Consider the following 16227-nt stretch of genomic DNA (forward strand, 5'->3'; position numbering starts at 1 on the left):
GTGTGTTAGAGCTGTGTTAGAAGCTGTGGCAAAGAAACTGTCTGACGCTGCTTCTGCATTGTCATTGCAAAGGGTCACACAACTGCCTGGTCCTAAACAATCTGCTCAGACTCACAGAGGCAAGAGGACAGTTGTTGAATTATTGCTTCTTCCTTGTTTCAAAAGCAAACCAGTTAGAAAAATTCCAATATTTTAAATGCTTGAAGAAGTAAGGTCATGATTTGTTTTCCAGCCAATGTCTGGGCAAGTATCTCTGAATTCTACTGTGTGTAACTACTGAAGTTCCACTCTGGTTAGTTTAAAATACTCATTTATTCTTCAGAGCAAATCCCAAATTCTCAAATTAATTAAATAAGACAAACAGAGAAGTCCTTATCAAGTGCTTCCTTACGAATATTATTACAAAAACCATAGGAAAACTAATCGGGAAACATCATAAGGAAAGGAAGAAATTGTAGCAGAAAAATAAAATAACCATATTTTCCAGAAACTTGTGAAGTTTCAGGAATAATTTTTTCCCTGTGAGAGTGATGAGGCCCTGGCACAGGGTACCCAGAGAAGCTGTGGCTGTCCCTGGATCCCTAGAACTGCCCAAGGTCAGGTTGGACAGGACTTAGAGCACCCTGGGACAGTGGAAGGTGTCCCTGCCCATGGCAGGGGTGTGGAACAAGATGATCTTTAAGGTCCCTTCCAACCCAAACCATTCTGTGATTCATTCTAAGTTCTCAAGAGAGTGTTAATCTGGAAAAAATGCAATCAGTAGCCTACATCTGACTATTGTATAACCACAATCCTGGAGATAATATAAGGTGGGGGAAATGTGAGATAAGACTTCAGCTCCTCAGCAGCATTTTACTGGTATGTTCCTGCTAACAACCCTGCTCCACCTCCAAGTTTCTTAAGGTCAGTGGTGTTGCTCTCCTTGCACTCCAGTTGGGAAAAAATGTCCACACATTGGTTTCAGTAGTCACCAATTTTTGAGACAAAGTGTTTTGTTTGCATATGGGTTGTTATGAAATGTGCCTTGCTTTTCGTTGTTCTAACTGCCTGCTTGGGAAATCTGTCATTTTAATGACCAAAGCTTTTCTTTTTTCCTTCCTAGTCTTGGAAAATACCAAAATCTCACTGCTTGCACAGCTATCCTCAGGAAGGTGTTGGAGTGCATGCAGTCCAGTGAACACTTAAACAATCTGGTCCAAAGTGCTTCCATTTACTGGAGACACCATCAAATCTCAGACAAACCAATAGAAGCACTGGAATTGCTAATTGTTAATAAGCAGATGTTACTCAGATTTGATTCCTTCTGAAAGAAATGGAATGGCTTGTTCCTAGGCCTGTTAACCAGGTTGTCCTTCACATCATGAACTGTTTGCACTGTCCAAAAATGTTAATTATGTGTCAGGTGTACAGAGCTCTATTGAAAGTGACTTTATGTCACTTCCCAGCTGCTGTGTCCCATAGCCCCAGGGTTACCTGTGACAGACTCATTAATCGGGCAGCTCTACAGAAACAAGGTGGGAATGCTCCAGTGACTCACAATTGAACTTCACCTTAGACTGAAGTGCTTTAGTAGGTGGAAATTTAAATTTTTTTCTGCATCAGCTGTAATATTTTACTTGCTCATTTCATGTTACCTCTTTGCAGCCAAGTAAAATCAAATTTAGGGAGCTTTTAAACCAAAATTTGAACTTATGTATTCAAAGACCTCTAGAGGTGTGCTACACAGAATATTAAAGATGCTTTGTTGCTGCCAATTCTGCTTCCCAGCAGCAAGGAAAGAGGGATTTAATCAAACAAGAGTGCCTGGGCTAAGTGGTAAATCATGCAACACTTTTCAAAAGTGAGCAATGCCAGCATGGTTAGGCACAGCAGACTCTACACCCAAAGCATTTAAAATGTATTTTATTACCAGCAGTTGCCAATAAATCCTTGCTAATGTGATCAGTGTTAATGAACAATGACATGAAAGTTGCTTCTGGCAGCTTTTTCAAAAAGTGACCGAGGCCAGGCTGCCCAGTAATGTTCAACAGCCTTTGTGTCAGAGAAAATGGTAAGAAAGAGGTAATAAAACAACTTTACATGAATCGTTTTGGTCAAGTATTTTGACCTTCTTATTTTGGAATGACTGCATACATATATTTTTCAGTGGTGCAGTAATCAAAACCAATCTTGCAACAGTTAAAAGATGGCCTTCCTGAGAATAGACCCAATCAGTAGCTTATAAAATTCTAAATATCAGAGAAATGATGAATTTTTGCTTCACCAAATGTTGATTTGTAAGAGAGGCTAGGATTTGTTACTTGTACACAATACACATTCCCCTGATGAGATATGAGATTAAAGTAATCAGAGTCAGGATTTTACACTTCCAGATTCCTCTCTTTGTGATTCTTTGGAAACATTTCTTACACATCTGCACCGCAAGTTCTTGCTAGAGGAGAAAGCTATAAAAAGCAGGCACAGAAGCAATATAACCTAGGTGTCATAAAAATCTTGGGCAGTAAAATGTCATCAATTCTCCAGAAAATAAATGCTATCACGACTTTCAGTGGAGCCCCATTGCTTCCTTTAAATGCTAAGGTGGGGTCAGGATGAAAAGAGAGCAGCAACACCAAAATGATCCTAAAGTTCAGGGATCAGTTGTTGGTATCAACCAAGATACCAAAGACCCCAAGTTATGGTCAGATGATAAGGTGTAAAAGCCACTTATGTAAATTACTGACCAAAGTTATTATTAAAGCAGTCACTATTTCATTCTTTGATCTTATTCTCTCTCTTCCTTCCTTGATTTTAGAGCCATACACAGATTTTTACTGTTCAGTTGCTGAAATAACACTGTGCTTTAACCCTTCAAGGCCAAACTTTTGGCTGCATTCAAATCTTCACTAAGAAAAATGTTGTGCTTCTGATTGAATAACATTTTTGTGCTCTCATGGATTTAGTTCAGAGACAGCTCCTTAGGGTCCCTCTAGGTCTCTTTCTGAGACACAGTAACCTCTGCAGTTCTGTTGCAAAAACCTGCAGTTTCATTACAACCATGAGCAAGGAGCCTGACCAGCAGTGAACAGTTTATTTTGTAGCTGCTCATTTTTCTTATCATCTCCATTGCAAGAGTGGAAATTCAAAGTAAATATCTTCAAGGACTGTTAATTCAAAAAAAATTACAGGAGGAGTTTTGTGAATAAAATATTGAGAAAAGTGCACTCAGGAAAGGTGAATATTTACACAGGTAAAGAAGTTTTCGATTTCATAGGTTCCTTATTTAGAGCTATCTCTTAGAATGGTCAACAACAAAATCCTGCACTATTATGCATAAATTGGCAATTGATATCAGAACATTTTTACTATTTCCATTTTTCTTCATTTCAGTGTATCTCATTTAACTTTGGAAGGAAATTTATAGTGATTTACATGTCCCAGATATATTAAGCATGTCAAAAGATATATTAAGCAGTATTAAGCCTTAAGAAATAATCCTGCTTTATTTCATTCCTTCTGAGGACTGTGCAGAGGAATAGTGGGAATGGATTAGGAAATTGGTATAATACCTGTCAAGTAATGTTATCTGTGAATTCTCCAAAGTTAAACCAACTGTTCTACATCAAATTCCTCAGGTTCCTGAGAAAGGTAGGACAAAAATAACCTATTAAATTAGCTTGTAAAGCTACACTTTCAATAGGCCATTTTCATTCTCTTGGTGTGTACAGAGCCTAATCTGGTGCTTTGTAAATGTGTCTCTGGCTGAACCCACAGCTCGTTGCTGCAGGGATATTTCTGCACCTTCAGGGGGAGCCAAGCAGAAAAGGGGGTCATTTGGCCAGGTCATTTCAGTCCTTGCAGCCACATTTAGAGTGCCTGCATCTGCAAATGTTAGGGGTGCACTGCTCCACATCCACTGCTTTGGGATGTGCTCTCAGCAAAGCTGACTGCCTCTGTCAGGGAGTTCATGCCTGCTGCTGCTCAGGGTTGGAACTGAGTACACTAGTTTTGGGAAGCAAGTCTTGCCTGGCTGCAAAATACAGCAAACAGAGCACCCTTTTATTTAAATATTTTGCCACACTTCCAGAAAGTACATCTGAGATGTCAGGGGAGAAAGCCTCACAATGTAACTTTATAGAAGTCCAGGAAATTATCTTGTCTGGTGCTGAGGGGCAATTAAAGCATCTGCTGGGCTGGACTAGGATATTTTGATTGCTTATATAAGATGCAATTCTGCACAGGGTCCAGACAGTCTGGATTTTAGGCTATCTGTGATGACAGTAGAAGGTACAGTGTGTAAATATTAATTAGCTCTAGATTTGAAACTGAAGGAAAAGTTTTTATTTAAGCTCTTATTGGTGTCAGCTGTGTAGTGCCTCCAGCAGAAAACACCTTTGTGAGTTTAGTGGTGTCAGCACAGAGCTGTCATAGGCACCAAAAGCAGAGAGGCAGCTGGCATGGCAAACATGCCTTACCTTGTACCTGGTGATATCTGGAATCTGTTTCTCACCCTGCTGGAGGGATCACAGGTCCATCATGTGCAGGAAAACAGGGAGGTGAGGACTGAAAAGGTGCCTGGATTGGTAAGGTAAATACACTGTCAGCTCTTATTAACTCTTGACAGCCACATTGCACTTCATGGAATTCACACATGGTGCTATTTCTTATCCAGGCAGTTTGAAAATGTTAGGACTGACTTCCTTCATTTACTGCTAAATGCAGCTCCTGTGTTGTTTGTGGGAAGGGGAATCACCTCCCATTTCTTTGTGCTGTGTGCTGTTCAGTGTGTCTGCAGCGTCAGTCTGATAATCAAATCACACAGAACCTTTCCGTGATTTATCCAGCTTCCAAACTTGTTGAAAAATGAGCACAATAAAAAAGGGTTGTGAAATATTTCTCTGGTAAATGTCACTGTTAATATATCAGAATGCACAGAAATGGGGATTATGTATAACTGTAGACATTTTGCTGCATTTAAATGTGCCTAATTTGTCATAAAATTATTCCTCTGTGGTTCCAAAGAAATCTAGTAATGTCATAAGAGGTTTCACCCATTTAGAGTTTACAAGAGAAATTATCAACTGTCAGACCTGTTCCTGGAACTGTCTTCCAAATTCTCATTTTGTCTTTTTTGAGGAGTTTTGGGTTACTTTTTCTCATACAGTTGCATTGCATATTATATCTAATTATTATTATATCTATATCTAATCTATTATATATTATATCTAATATCTAATTATTTTTTATTAGATAAAAAATGAAAGCAATGTTATATATGTAAAATTTATCTGAACAGGACAGACCCTGAAAACAAGCCTAATTTTGGCATTATTTTTTATTGACTTTCTTAGCTATTAACCAAGTTTGGTGAAGCAACAGCAAGAAGGGCCTGATTCCCAGTTTTGAAAACATAGAATCATAGAATTGTTAAGAAAGGAAAAATTTCTAAGACCATCAAGTCAAACCATTCCCCCAGCACTGCCAAGGCCACCACTAATCCGTGTCCCCAAGTGCCACATCTATATGTCTGTTAAATCCCTCCAGGAACAGTGACAGGTCTTAGTTTTTGAGGCTAAGTAGCTGCCACAAAGTGATCACAGCTAGTAACTGATTAACTTCTGTCATAGCTATTTCAGAGCAGTCTTACTCCTAGATGGAAAACTGTTAAATTCCAGTTGAAATAACTGATTTCACACATTCTCCCTTCTGCTAAAAGAATCTGAGCATACTCCAGTATTTCAGTTTGCTTATTTGATTTAGAACATAAAGCAATTTTCCATGTCTGCAGGTGCAGCATGGAACTCATGCAGGTGCACACCTGGTGGGTTTTGTGCAGGCACAGCCAGGACATGCAGACATGAGGTTTTCCACAAGGTAGATGCACAGGCAGGAGTTGAAGACTGTGAACTTCATGAAGAGGAGGCCCAGCCCTCTCAGCTGTCACTGTCATCAGCAGAAGGGAAAAGGCTTCCTTTGGAGTTGTTTGGATATGCCTGAATCCCCTCCTGAGGGTGGCACTGGGAGGGACAATCACTGCCAGTACAGAATGGGAGCAGCCTCTGGGGGTGCTCGTAGTGCCTCCCCCTGCTACAGCTTCCCCCAGATCACAGCATCCTGTAGCCACAGCTCCCTCCTTGGAGAGCAGGCAGGCACAGCTTCCCAAGGATATTTCCTGGGAATCGCAGAGAGGAACCTCAGAGAAAAAGAGAACAATTCTTATCTCTATTCTCTGCGCCTGTTGTTTTTGCACATGTGGAATGTGTTAGGAAGATTGTTTGCCTGAAGAGATTTGGTACTTGGATTCTGGTGATGATTGTTTATATTAATTGGCCTATTGGGTCACAGCTGTGTCCTGCCTCTGGAGATAGTCATGGCTTTTTCTTTAGTATGTATCTTTGTACAGTATCTTTTTAGTATCCTTTTAGTATGTAATTTAATATAGTATTAGTTTAATATAGAATAGTTTAATAAAGCAATTTTTCAGTCTATTGAACCAATGTTCAGCCGTCTCCATCAAGTCAGATGCCAATCATTCCTCTCTTCGGGGGCACCCTGTTTTCCATAGGATCCCTGGGTGGGCAGCTGGCACAATGTGCTTTCAAGGCAGTGGCATCCATTAACTGCCATCTCTTACATACTTGTCATTCTCACATTTGGGCTGAATCACCAGCCTTTTAGGGCAAGCATGTTCTGCTTTCTTCTTCCTTGGCTTTGATTGTGGGAACGAGGGCATCTAGTGGCTTCTCTCTTGTTGCTCTCCAGTTCCATCTTCCAGAGGCTGCAAAACTGAGTCTGTTAGGTGGAATTTGTAACACAGTTGTATTTATGGAGTATGAACAGTGTTGCAAGAGTGACGTCTTTATTTATGAAATAAAGAATTTGCAAAAAATCCTCAGTTACAAAAAAATGCCCATTCAAACAGCTGAGACAGGAATTGCTTCAGGATGTTTTGGTGTGCCTCCTCCTAGCCAGGTTGCGAGTTAATTACAAAGAAATTTTCTGATAAAACAACAAAAATAATCAAACCTGTGATTTCAAAACGATAATACCATTTCCCTGAGCAGAATTAAATTCTTTTGTTCAGTTCTCATTTCTATACCTCTAATGTTTATAGGGCATTTCACATAATAATGTATGCAAGCTGGCAAATAAAAAATAGTGTGGATAATTGCAACGGAAGCAGCTAATAGAAGCTGTAATATCTACATTGTGTCTCTGACCATTACAGATGATGGTATTAAATTCATTTAAATTAAGAAGGGCTAACTTACACTGTAGCAAATTATAAACTTGACTTACTGGCATTAGCACACTCCCTTATTTCTCTCTGCAGTATTTCAGGCACTATGTTACTGCTATAAAAATCTATGAAGATAAAAGAGCAGTGGTGAAATATCTGCAAAAACAGAGTTGTTAAGCAATGACATCTCAGTCAAAACGGCTCAGTGCTTTCCAAAAGACAAACCTGATTCACTGCTTTCTTAGGATCTGGAGACAATTTCACAATTCCTTGCTTTATAAACTTACTTTTCCTGGGTGGATGAACAAAATCTTTTTAAATGACATCTGGTGAGAAAGGTTGTAGAGAAGCAGATGTGTGTGTCCCTGAGAGCTAGAAGCAGACACAGTTCTTTGGCTCTAGACAGCTGCTTGTGAACAAGTAAAGGTTCACAATTGCTGTCAAGTCTGTGTCATTTCAGTGCTGTTATGATGAGCTGGGAAAATATTTGATAGCATCAGAAATCACTTCTCTTGGGAAATCCAGAATCACAAGGAATTTCTAGATGCTTCTTGAAATTCTTCCACTCAACTCATGAATGTATCCAAATTTCACTTTAAAAAACACTGCAAGATCAGTCGTGCCTCCCAATTCCAGTGGCTCAGAGCTTGCATGCCAAGCTTTCACCAGAAGTTCTCCCTTTCCATGATATCTGGACTATGAAGAAAGCAAAAATATTTGTGAATCTCCCCAAGTTCCACTAAAAATAGCATTCATGATTAATTGTTCAAATTATCCCACCAGAACCTAATAGATATTTACTGTTCCTCTTTTAAGCAACTCCACACCTCTTTGCCTGACTTTACTAAAAAATTAAGCAGCACAAGTGTTATGTATGAATAAGCTGCAGAAAATATACCTTTATTTTTGTATAAAAGATATTTATACCAACTAAGCAGCTTCAGCACTCAATTCCATTTGTATTAGCATTAGATGTGCACTTGTCTTCAGTTAATGAATATTCCAATCTTTAACAGGCCATATAATTACCTTGAATATTACATTACAGAACCACTTTAAAGCTATAGTTCAGAAGCTATTACACATATTTTATGTACATACTACTACACATTAAAAAACTTTTCAGATCACCAAGTGAACACCTTCCAGACTATCTACAAAGCATAAGCTTATGCTATTTATTATTTTAAAATAATTGCATTTTTTCTCTGAAAGGCTGCAGTGATTTTAATTCTGTAGGTGCAACTTTTTGGTTTTAATATTTTCTTATGCAGGTACTATGAAAACAGTCTCAGAAAATTGTATTATGTATTATATACCATTGTGTGCTACATAATTTCTTGCATTTTTCTGACTGAAAACTCAAGCAAAGAGGTTTCACCTATTATAGTATAACATTATACTTCATCTGTACTATAACATTATACTTCACCTATTAACTATAACAGGTTTCACCTATTGTACTATGGCGTAAATATACTATGCCACTATATTTGTGGCATACAATATATGCCACAAATATATATTTTAACTCAGGGTTTACACTTCCTATTTCATGAGTATGTTTTAAGGCAAGGCCATTTGCTTAGCACTCTTTTCCACCTACCACTTTTAGCCTCAAATACTGGGTCTGTAACTTTTAAAGACAAAGTCTGGCTTTTGCTTTACTGTCTTTGTACCATGGTCTGGTCAGGCTTTTCTTGGCCTTCAGCAAGTTTCCATCACTTCAAATTTGACATGTGCTCCAGAGCTTCTGAAATACATTATTTTATCAGAAATTACTGCCATTTGTCAAGGTTGCGTTGTATTTTGTGTGTGTTGGTTTGATTTCTATTTGACTTTCCTTGCAATCTGGATTAAAAAATTTTATACCTAAGTGACGGTAAAAAATCAGTTTCTCTTTTGTCAAAGCTTTTCATGTGAAAGTTTAATAACGTGCATTGAAACTTTAAACACTCTTCTTAGACCCACTAGGGAGTTTTTTATGAAAGCTAAAGCCTTCACAGTAACAGCAAATGGTAATACTTTCAGTAAAACTTTATAAGGCTCTTGAGGATATGGTTTAAGGGTGATTGTGGTGAGAGATGGCAGGATTAGATGAACCTGAAGGTCTCTTTCAGCCTTGGTGACTGTGATTTCCTTATGTCTCATCTGTTACTGCAGTGGCATAAATATGACTTCCTTGAAAGACAGACTCTAAATGTTTATTAAGCTACTCACTTTTATTATTATTTATAATAATAAAATATTATTTTGAAGTCAATACATTTTTTCTACTTCCCACTACAACAATTTCTTTAAAACATCTTTGTAACCATAAGATACAATACAAGATCGTGGTTTTCCTCTTTCTACTTCATCTCTTACTACACAAGAAAATAATTTTGTATATCCTTTGTTTTCAAACTGTCCTGTCCAGTGGTTATGTATTGAACTGCTTTATTTTGTCTGAAGTTATATTTAGGGTAATTTTACTGCAGAGGTGAGGAAGGCAGTGCTGTAGAGTGATCTGCCTGTTTTAGCTGCCTGCAGAGCTTGCTCATTCTCATCATAACCCTAATTCTGCACCCTCAAATCTATTTCTAGTCTTCCTGATCTTTCCCCCTCCTTAGAGAACTGGTTTGGTAATAATTCTGTCTTTATCAGGGATTCATAAAACTGTCTGAACTGCCACAAGTGAAGGTGTTCTCTGAAAACCCCTGGGTCCAGAGGGGTTTTGTGTAAAGTACCACCCATGGCCAGACCAGCCCATGATTGAAGAGCTTCAGCTCTGGGTATCTTTGCACATAAACCTGTGGGTTTACTTCAGGCAAAGAGCAAACTGCAACTCATAAACTGAAACGCTGATGTGAAATTGCCAGCAGCACCTACAAGAATGCTCCTCACAGAGGTATAACTTAATAATTTAAACCTGTAATTTCAGTGTTTCAGTTTGAAATATTGCCTTATAAAGAAAATCCAGTGTTTCTGTTCCAAGTAAATTCAGGTGTAGAAATTAAATATCTCTTACTATATTTTTTTTTTTAAAATGCTGCATACAGTCAATCTCTTGCACTGTTGGTCAGTTTGCTGGTTAGTATCTCATATTGTTGAAGATTGTTTTTAGAAAGTGGTTTTAAGAACCACTCTATTTGGTTTGTCCAATTAGTTCTGGCAACTCAGTTTATTGTATATATTTTGAATCTAATTTTTCTCATCATTACAATAACATATTTTTCCTTATATTGTTAGTTTACAATATAGAAAAATTTAAGTGCAATAGGAATGATTATATGATGTTGAAAAAACATCCAAATGTAGAAAATAAACTGACAGAAACAGGGTTTATCAGTTGAAGCATTCTGCTTTACAGGTTAGTGAAGGAAATAACTGCTCCTTCTACTGGCACAAATATTTTCACAACCTTGCTAGGATACTGGTTTGCTTTTTTTTATTTATATTTATATAAACTTTTGTAGGTTCTTTTGTATTTAGAAGATATATAAAGCCACCTTGTATGACAGCTCTATTTTATATTCTACCAGCAAAATCAGCACCTTCAGCTGGACTTTTTCCTTAGAGGCCACAGAAAGGGCACAGTTACCTTGTTTGCACTGGGGTGCTGACAGGAGGTTGTAAACTGAAAGGCTGTAGTACAGGAATTAGTGCATGTGTGAAGGGTTTCCTGCTCTGCATTTCTCATCTCCAGAAAGCCCCACAATGTATGCAGCCTATCATGTTTTCTCTTTGAATCACAGTTTAATTGTGCCATACCAGAAAATGCTGTTCTGAGTTCCAATTCAGTCATAAACCAATACATTTAGAATGCTTTGTTTTAAAGAAGAAATAGAATGAAAGCACATCCCAAGCACACCCTGTCCATCTGTTCTCTACTGCACATCCAAGTAATTCCACTCTGCTCTGAGGTGCTGGTGATTCCTTCTCCACTGGTGCCAAGCAGTGAGTTCAAAATACAGATGAATGCTGAGCAGCAGGAAAAGTGGTTCCAGTAAATTAAAGAAAAGTGCTGACAGCCATTCCCCTGCTTGGTCCCTGGCTTTAAGTACCACAGCACGGACTGGGGAAGAAATGAGCAGTTCCCAAGCCCAGGTCATTAGTTAGCAGGTTTTGTTGATTCCAACTCAAGTCAGGTATGTGCTTCTGAGGGCAGTGGTCATTGCTAAATTAACACTGAGCAAGTTCTAAATGGATAAATCTGTCTAGCAAAGTGCCTCTTTTGGCTTCTTTAAATTCAGGTTCACTATTAAGCTTTGATCAAATAGTAAAACTTACTTTACTCCATGTGAACTTGAATTGATGACCAAAAGGAACTGACTGTTTATAAATGTTTATAAATGTTTATAAATGTTTGTAAATGCAGCGCATGCAATAAGCTCTCCACAAGCAGGCCCTCAAAGGCCACCACGATTCATTCCCCATCCACCACCCCCTGCTGACACCTCAGTCCTCTCTTCTCCATTTCTTCTTCAGCTCTTGCAGCATTTGCAATTACTTTTTGCCACCCACTCCTAAAATTTGCGACTCCCCCAGGACTCTTGCAACCCACTGACCTCCCATGTGCTGGGTGAGGGACACCAGGGCATTCCTTGCTGGGAGAAGCCCTGGGGCTGCCCCTGGGGGGGCTGCACATCCTCCTGCTGGCCCTGGGGCTGCTGCAGGGAGGGACCAGCCCAGCCTGGCTGTGCTGGCAGCATGTCCTCATTGGGAAAGGGCTGTGCTCCTTCTCCCTGCAAGTGTTCCTAGGGCTGTGCTCCTTCTCCCTGCAAGCCTGGACAGGCCTTGGAGCAACCTGGGCTAGTGAAGGTGTCCCTGTCCATGGCAGGGGGGACAGAACCAGGTTATCTCTATGGTGCCTTCCAACATAAAACATACTTCGGCTCCTTTTGGAGAAGTTTTGGGGGGACTGACTCCTGTGCAGGGGCTTCACCCTGTGCAGGGCAGTGACCCACAGGAGCCCAAAGGAGCTGTGCCCTCCATGAGGCCTTTTTGGGAGGCACCCAAAGGGGGACACCCTTACTGCCCCAGAGCTGAGCACCCTCTGCATGGTGTCAATGCACCCCATCTGAAAACACACCCCTCTGAGGGTGAAATAACCCTCCTCCCCTTTTCTCTCCCTTTTTTAGGGTTGAAACAGCTCTCCAGTGACTGTCACACACTTGAGCTTGCCCAAAGGTGTCCTGACGTGTAAGGAGAGACGAGCAGCAGGAATGGGGGAAGAGCCAGCCCGGGGATCTGGTATTCAATCTCAGCTCTGTTCCTGACCAGCAGACAGTGCCAGAAGAGTGTTTTAGAGTCTCTAAAAAAACCTCAGATCATAATGTGGCCAGGGGAAGATGCACCACCATGGACAGTTTTTTCCCTGTGTGCTTTAGATTTTGCTTCCATAAATTGATGTTAGAAACCAATTGCAATACCTTTTTAGATCTCTCAGAAAGTTTTCAGTTAAAAAAGTACAGGAATATGTTAGAGGAATTCTTCATCACCATTACTCATACACTTATTCACTGTTTTCAATTCCACTTGAACTCCTGAAAAAATTCTGGAGCGCTGTCCCTAAAAGAAAGTAAAAGAAATAAAATCAAGGCTTTTGATTCCTCCTCAGAACTAAAACTGTTTGAGGTCTTAGACTCTACTTTCAAATAACACTAATGAAATGAATGTCCAGTTGTTATATTTTTAAAATTTAATTATATATTTTATGTGAGATATTTACATTTATATATTTTATACTTACTAATCCTTAATAATTTGGAGTTGTCTTTTTAGAAGTCTCAGCCATGACTGATGAACTCAACATAAAGCCACTGACTGAAGGGAAAAGAGACTCAGACAAAGAATCTATGGTAAATGTATGTTAATATTTTTGGTCATGCTCCTTAATGTGCTGAGATTTTCTACATAAGTAACATTATTTATGAATCACCCAGAGTTTTTCCACATTTTAGAATTTCTGAATGATATGTTGGGAGCTTATAACAAGGCCAGAAATTGTGCTATGTGCCCTTCTCTTTGAAATTTTTCATAAGGAAAAGTTCCTTAAGAGGAGTTTAGTAGGCATTTGAGATTTCAAATTATACTTCATTTCAAATGGTTATTAGTCTTAATTTTGTCTAGATTTTGATTGGTTTTTAATTAAATGTTACATGCAGGGAATATGATTTCTAAAGAAGACAAGAAGATATTGATTGTAAACTAATTACCAATGTTTCTGGGCGTGTTTTGGCAGGCTCATTAACACTCAGCGTTAATAGTGACCAGGTGTGTTGGCCACGTTAATGTCACTGCAGCTCCATCTTGTGGCTGAATGATCATTTTCGATTAATTTTCGATTCTGTAGGAAAATCTTGGTCAAAAACAAACATGAAAAATGATGAGGAGAGGAATTCATAAACATGATTAATTTCACTGCTGTTGTTTCTATAAAAAAATGTGACAGGAAAAAACCCCAGCCTTGAGTGTTTAGTGCTTGCCTTCCATAGCTGTAATTTGTCAAGTCTAAGTGGATAATTTTAAACTGAGGGATGTTCTGGTAGAATATTATTTAAGAAAATGAAAGAAAAAATGTCATGAGTATTATGATTATCTATATCAATGAGTTTATGAATCATATATACCCTGCCAGTCATGTTTTGTTCCTGTTTCATACAGGTGATCAAAAATCCTGATGGACAGTTTAATCTTGAGGCTGCAATTAAAAATGTTGACTCAATGTCCAATGAGTTGAAGAAAATAAATGGTAATTCTGACTTCACAATCTAGTTAAACACAAGGCTGTGTAGGACATTGTTCTAGGAGTGTACAGTTGAGAATGGCCTGGTTTTCTGTGTCAGACAACTGGGTTTTAACGTAATGAAGCAATAGCTTTGCTCTTGTGTTTTAAAAAATTAATGAAACAGTAGTTAGAGAGCAATGAAATCGTGTTAGTTAACCATGGCAAACACCTGCTAGGTGATCAGTCATTCCTTTCTAGGAACACTGAGAGTCTTCTAATGCAAATATTGCTGACATGCTGACACCAACTGAATTTAACCATCTTGAGGCAAGCGAAACAGGCAACCCTGAGTGAGGTGATAGATGAACACTGAAACAATGCTCTCTGTAGATTACCATTCGCTGCCATTCAATAAATACCATGCTGATACACTGCCCTTTTCCTTCCAGTGGAAAGCCAGCTACTGCTTTGTGACCTGATTCTGAATTTCAACCGTCCTATGAAGGCCCAAGATTTAAGAGAAGCTGAAGAAAAAACTTGGAGTTTGACTGATTAAGTAACATCCATTTTCTTGTATTGTCTTCTATTAATACTGATGAAGCTGCTTCTTCTTTCTTCTTTCTTCTTTCTTCTTTCATCTTCTTTCTTTTAATTAAGTTTGAACTGTACAATGATAGCATGGTTTCCTGCAGATAGACTATTTTTATTTTAAGCTAAACATGTGGAATGGAAAAAAAAATAGGTTATTCGTTCTGACAGTGGTTTTTTCAACCCACATTTCCCAAATTAAGCCCACTAGGGTGGGAAAGACTGATGTAATTAATTAAAAAGGTCAGGAAACTGGGCATGAAGTTTCTCACACGGTTTTCTTCTTTTAAACAAGAACGTGTTAGAGCAGTAACAAAAGATTTGAAATTTACTTCAAGTCACTGTCTCTTGTCTTAGTTGTGCCTGTGGAAACAGGATAAGAAACTGCCAGTGAAGGAGGAACTGCAATTTGTGTTTTGAGCTGCCTTCCTCTTCTTAAAAATGTTGCTGAGGAAGGGGTCAAAGAGCAGATTGCTTCTGGAAAACAAAAAATGCTTTCCATTCTAGTTTCTGTAATGACTGTCTAGTGCAAATAGCTACAAGAATAGGGAGGAGTTTGTGGTTTCAGTGCTCTATCCTGAAATCTTCTTGGCCCAACATTTGCACAGCCACAATTTTCATGTAGTTCACTACAATAAATATTCAATCATACTTCACTTGTGGACATGTTTGAATGTTGAGATGTAGCTTTATTCTTACACCAAATATATTTCTCTGAATAATCAAATAGAGATTTATTCTACTTTTTAAAAAATATGCAGTGTTAGAATTTGTTGTGCTGGTTTATGTTTTATGTCTCTTTTGCTGGTGAGATAATTTAAAATTAATAAAACATAATTCCATAGGAGGTGTTTCTGGGTTGTCAGATTTTTTTAAGGCAGGGCAATGGAATAGAATTACACTTCACAAGAGTCAGTGGTGATATGGGGGATGTTGTTCTTAATTTTAACAGTTTTTGAAAAGACAGATTAGAACTGACTTTTCTTTCACTTTCGGATTAGTAGTCAATTTTTAAACTATTGGGCTAGAAACAGCTTTTGTCAGCTGAAGGATTTTTTAAATTTTATTTTTCACTTTTATTTTTTGACTCTTAGTTGCATGGAAATGAACTTTGCTAACTTTGAATTCCAGCTCTTACCTAAACATCTTAGAAAGGAACACTTACAAAACATATCTTTATAAGGAAAACTGTCTATGAAATCAGATTATGTTACCTGGGAAGCATTACAGATTCTATGGAAGGTATTTTCTACCTTGAATTCTGGTTCCAGTGTTTTAACTGATATAGACACCATGGCTTTAAAGGAGAAAAAGTGTGATAAAAGTCATAATTATCAAACCAAGGTCTTGTCAGACCACAAGGGAAATTGAAACCCAAGTCAAATGCTGGGATAAATCGCACTTAACAAAGGGGCTGCAGTGTTCTTCAGCCACAACTTGAATTTTTGAACTGTGTGTGTCACTTTTTTTCTTTAAAAAATACAGTAAAACAGAAAGCAGTTGTGCAAGAGGAACTAAGTTTGGCCTGACTGTGCTTTCTAAGAGATCTGGGGGGTTCTGCCACGTAAGGGTCACATGATGATGATTTTGTTGATGTGCTCCCTGTAGAAATGCAGTTGCTTGATTCAGTCAGAAAGACACAGCTGAAGAGAGATGTATGTGGAGAAAACCTTCTTTCTGAGTGAGGTTAGAGAATTGTAGGAAATAC

At 38.5% G+C, this 16227-nt stretch overlaps 2 long non-coding RNA genes across 10 annotated transcripts in view; one reads left to right on the forward strand and one right to left on the reverse strand.

Moving 5' to 3' along the window:
• Positions 1-15366, forward strand: part of LOC135280056 (uncharacterized) — a 53826-nt gene extending 38460 nt beyond the window's left edge. For 6 of the 9 annotated variants that reach the window (XR_010347135.1, XR_010347139.1, XR_010347133.1 and 3 more), the window contains 4 exons: positions 12343-12454; positions 12986-13068; positions 13868-13955; positions 14381-15366. This is a non-coding gene — a long non-coding RNA (uncharacterized LOC135280056). Of the gene's footprint in view, positions 1-12342; positions 12455-12973; positions 13069-13867; positions 13956-14380 lie in introns of all 9 variants that reach the window. The other 3 variants (XR_010347138.1, XR_010347137.1, XR_010347134.1) reach the window with 3 other exon arrangements.
• LOC135280058 (uncharacterized) lies at positions 7825-13396 on the reverse strand. The gene is made up of 3 exons (XR_010347143.1): positions 12954-13396; positions 12634-12772; positions 7825-7915 (listed from the first exon to the last, which is right to left on the reverse strand). It is a non-coding gene; the product is annotated as an uncharacterized LOC135280058 (long non-coding RNA).
• Positions 15367-16227: the final 861 nt, after the last annotated feature.

Source organism: Passer domesticus, chromosome 13 (genome assembly GCF_036417665.1).
Source record: "Passer domesticus isolate bPasDom1 chromosome 13, bPasDom1.hap1, whole genome shotgun sequence".
NCBI lineage: Eukaryota > Metazoa > Chordata > Aves > Passeriformes > Passeridae > Passer > Passer domesticus.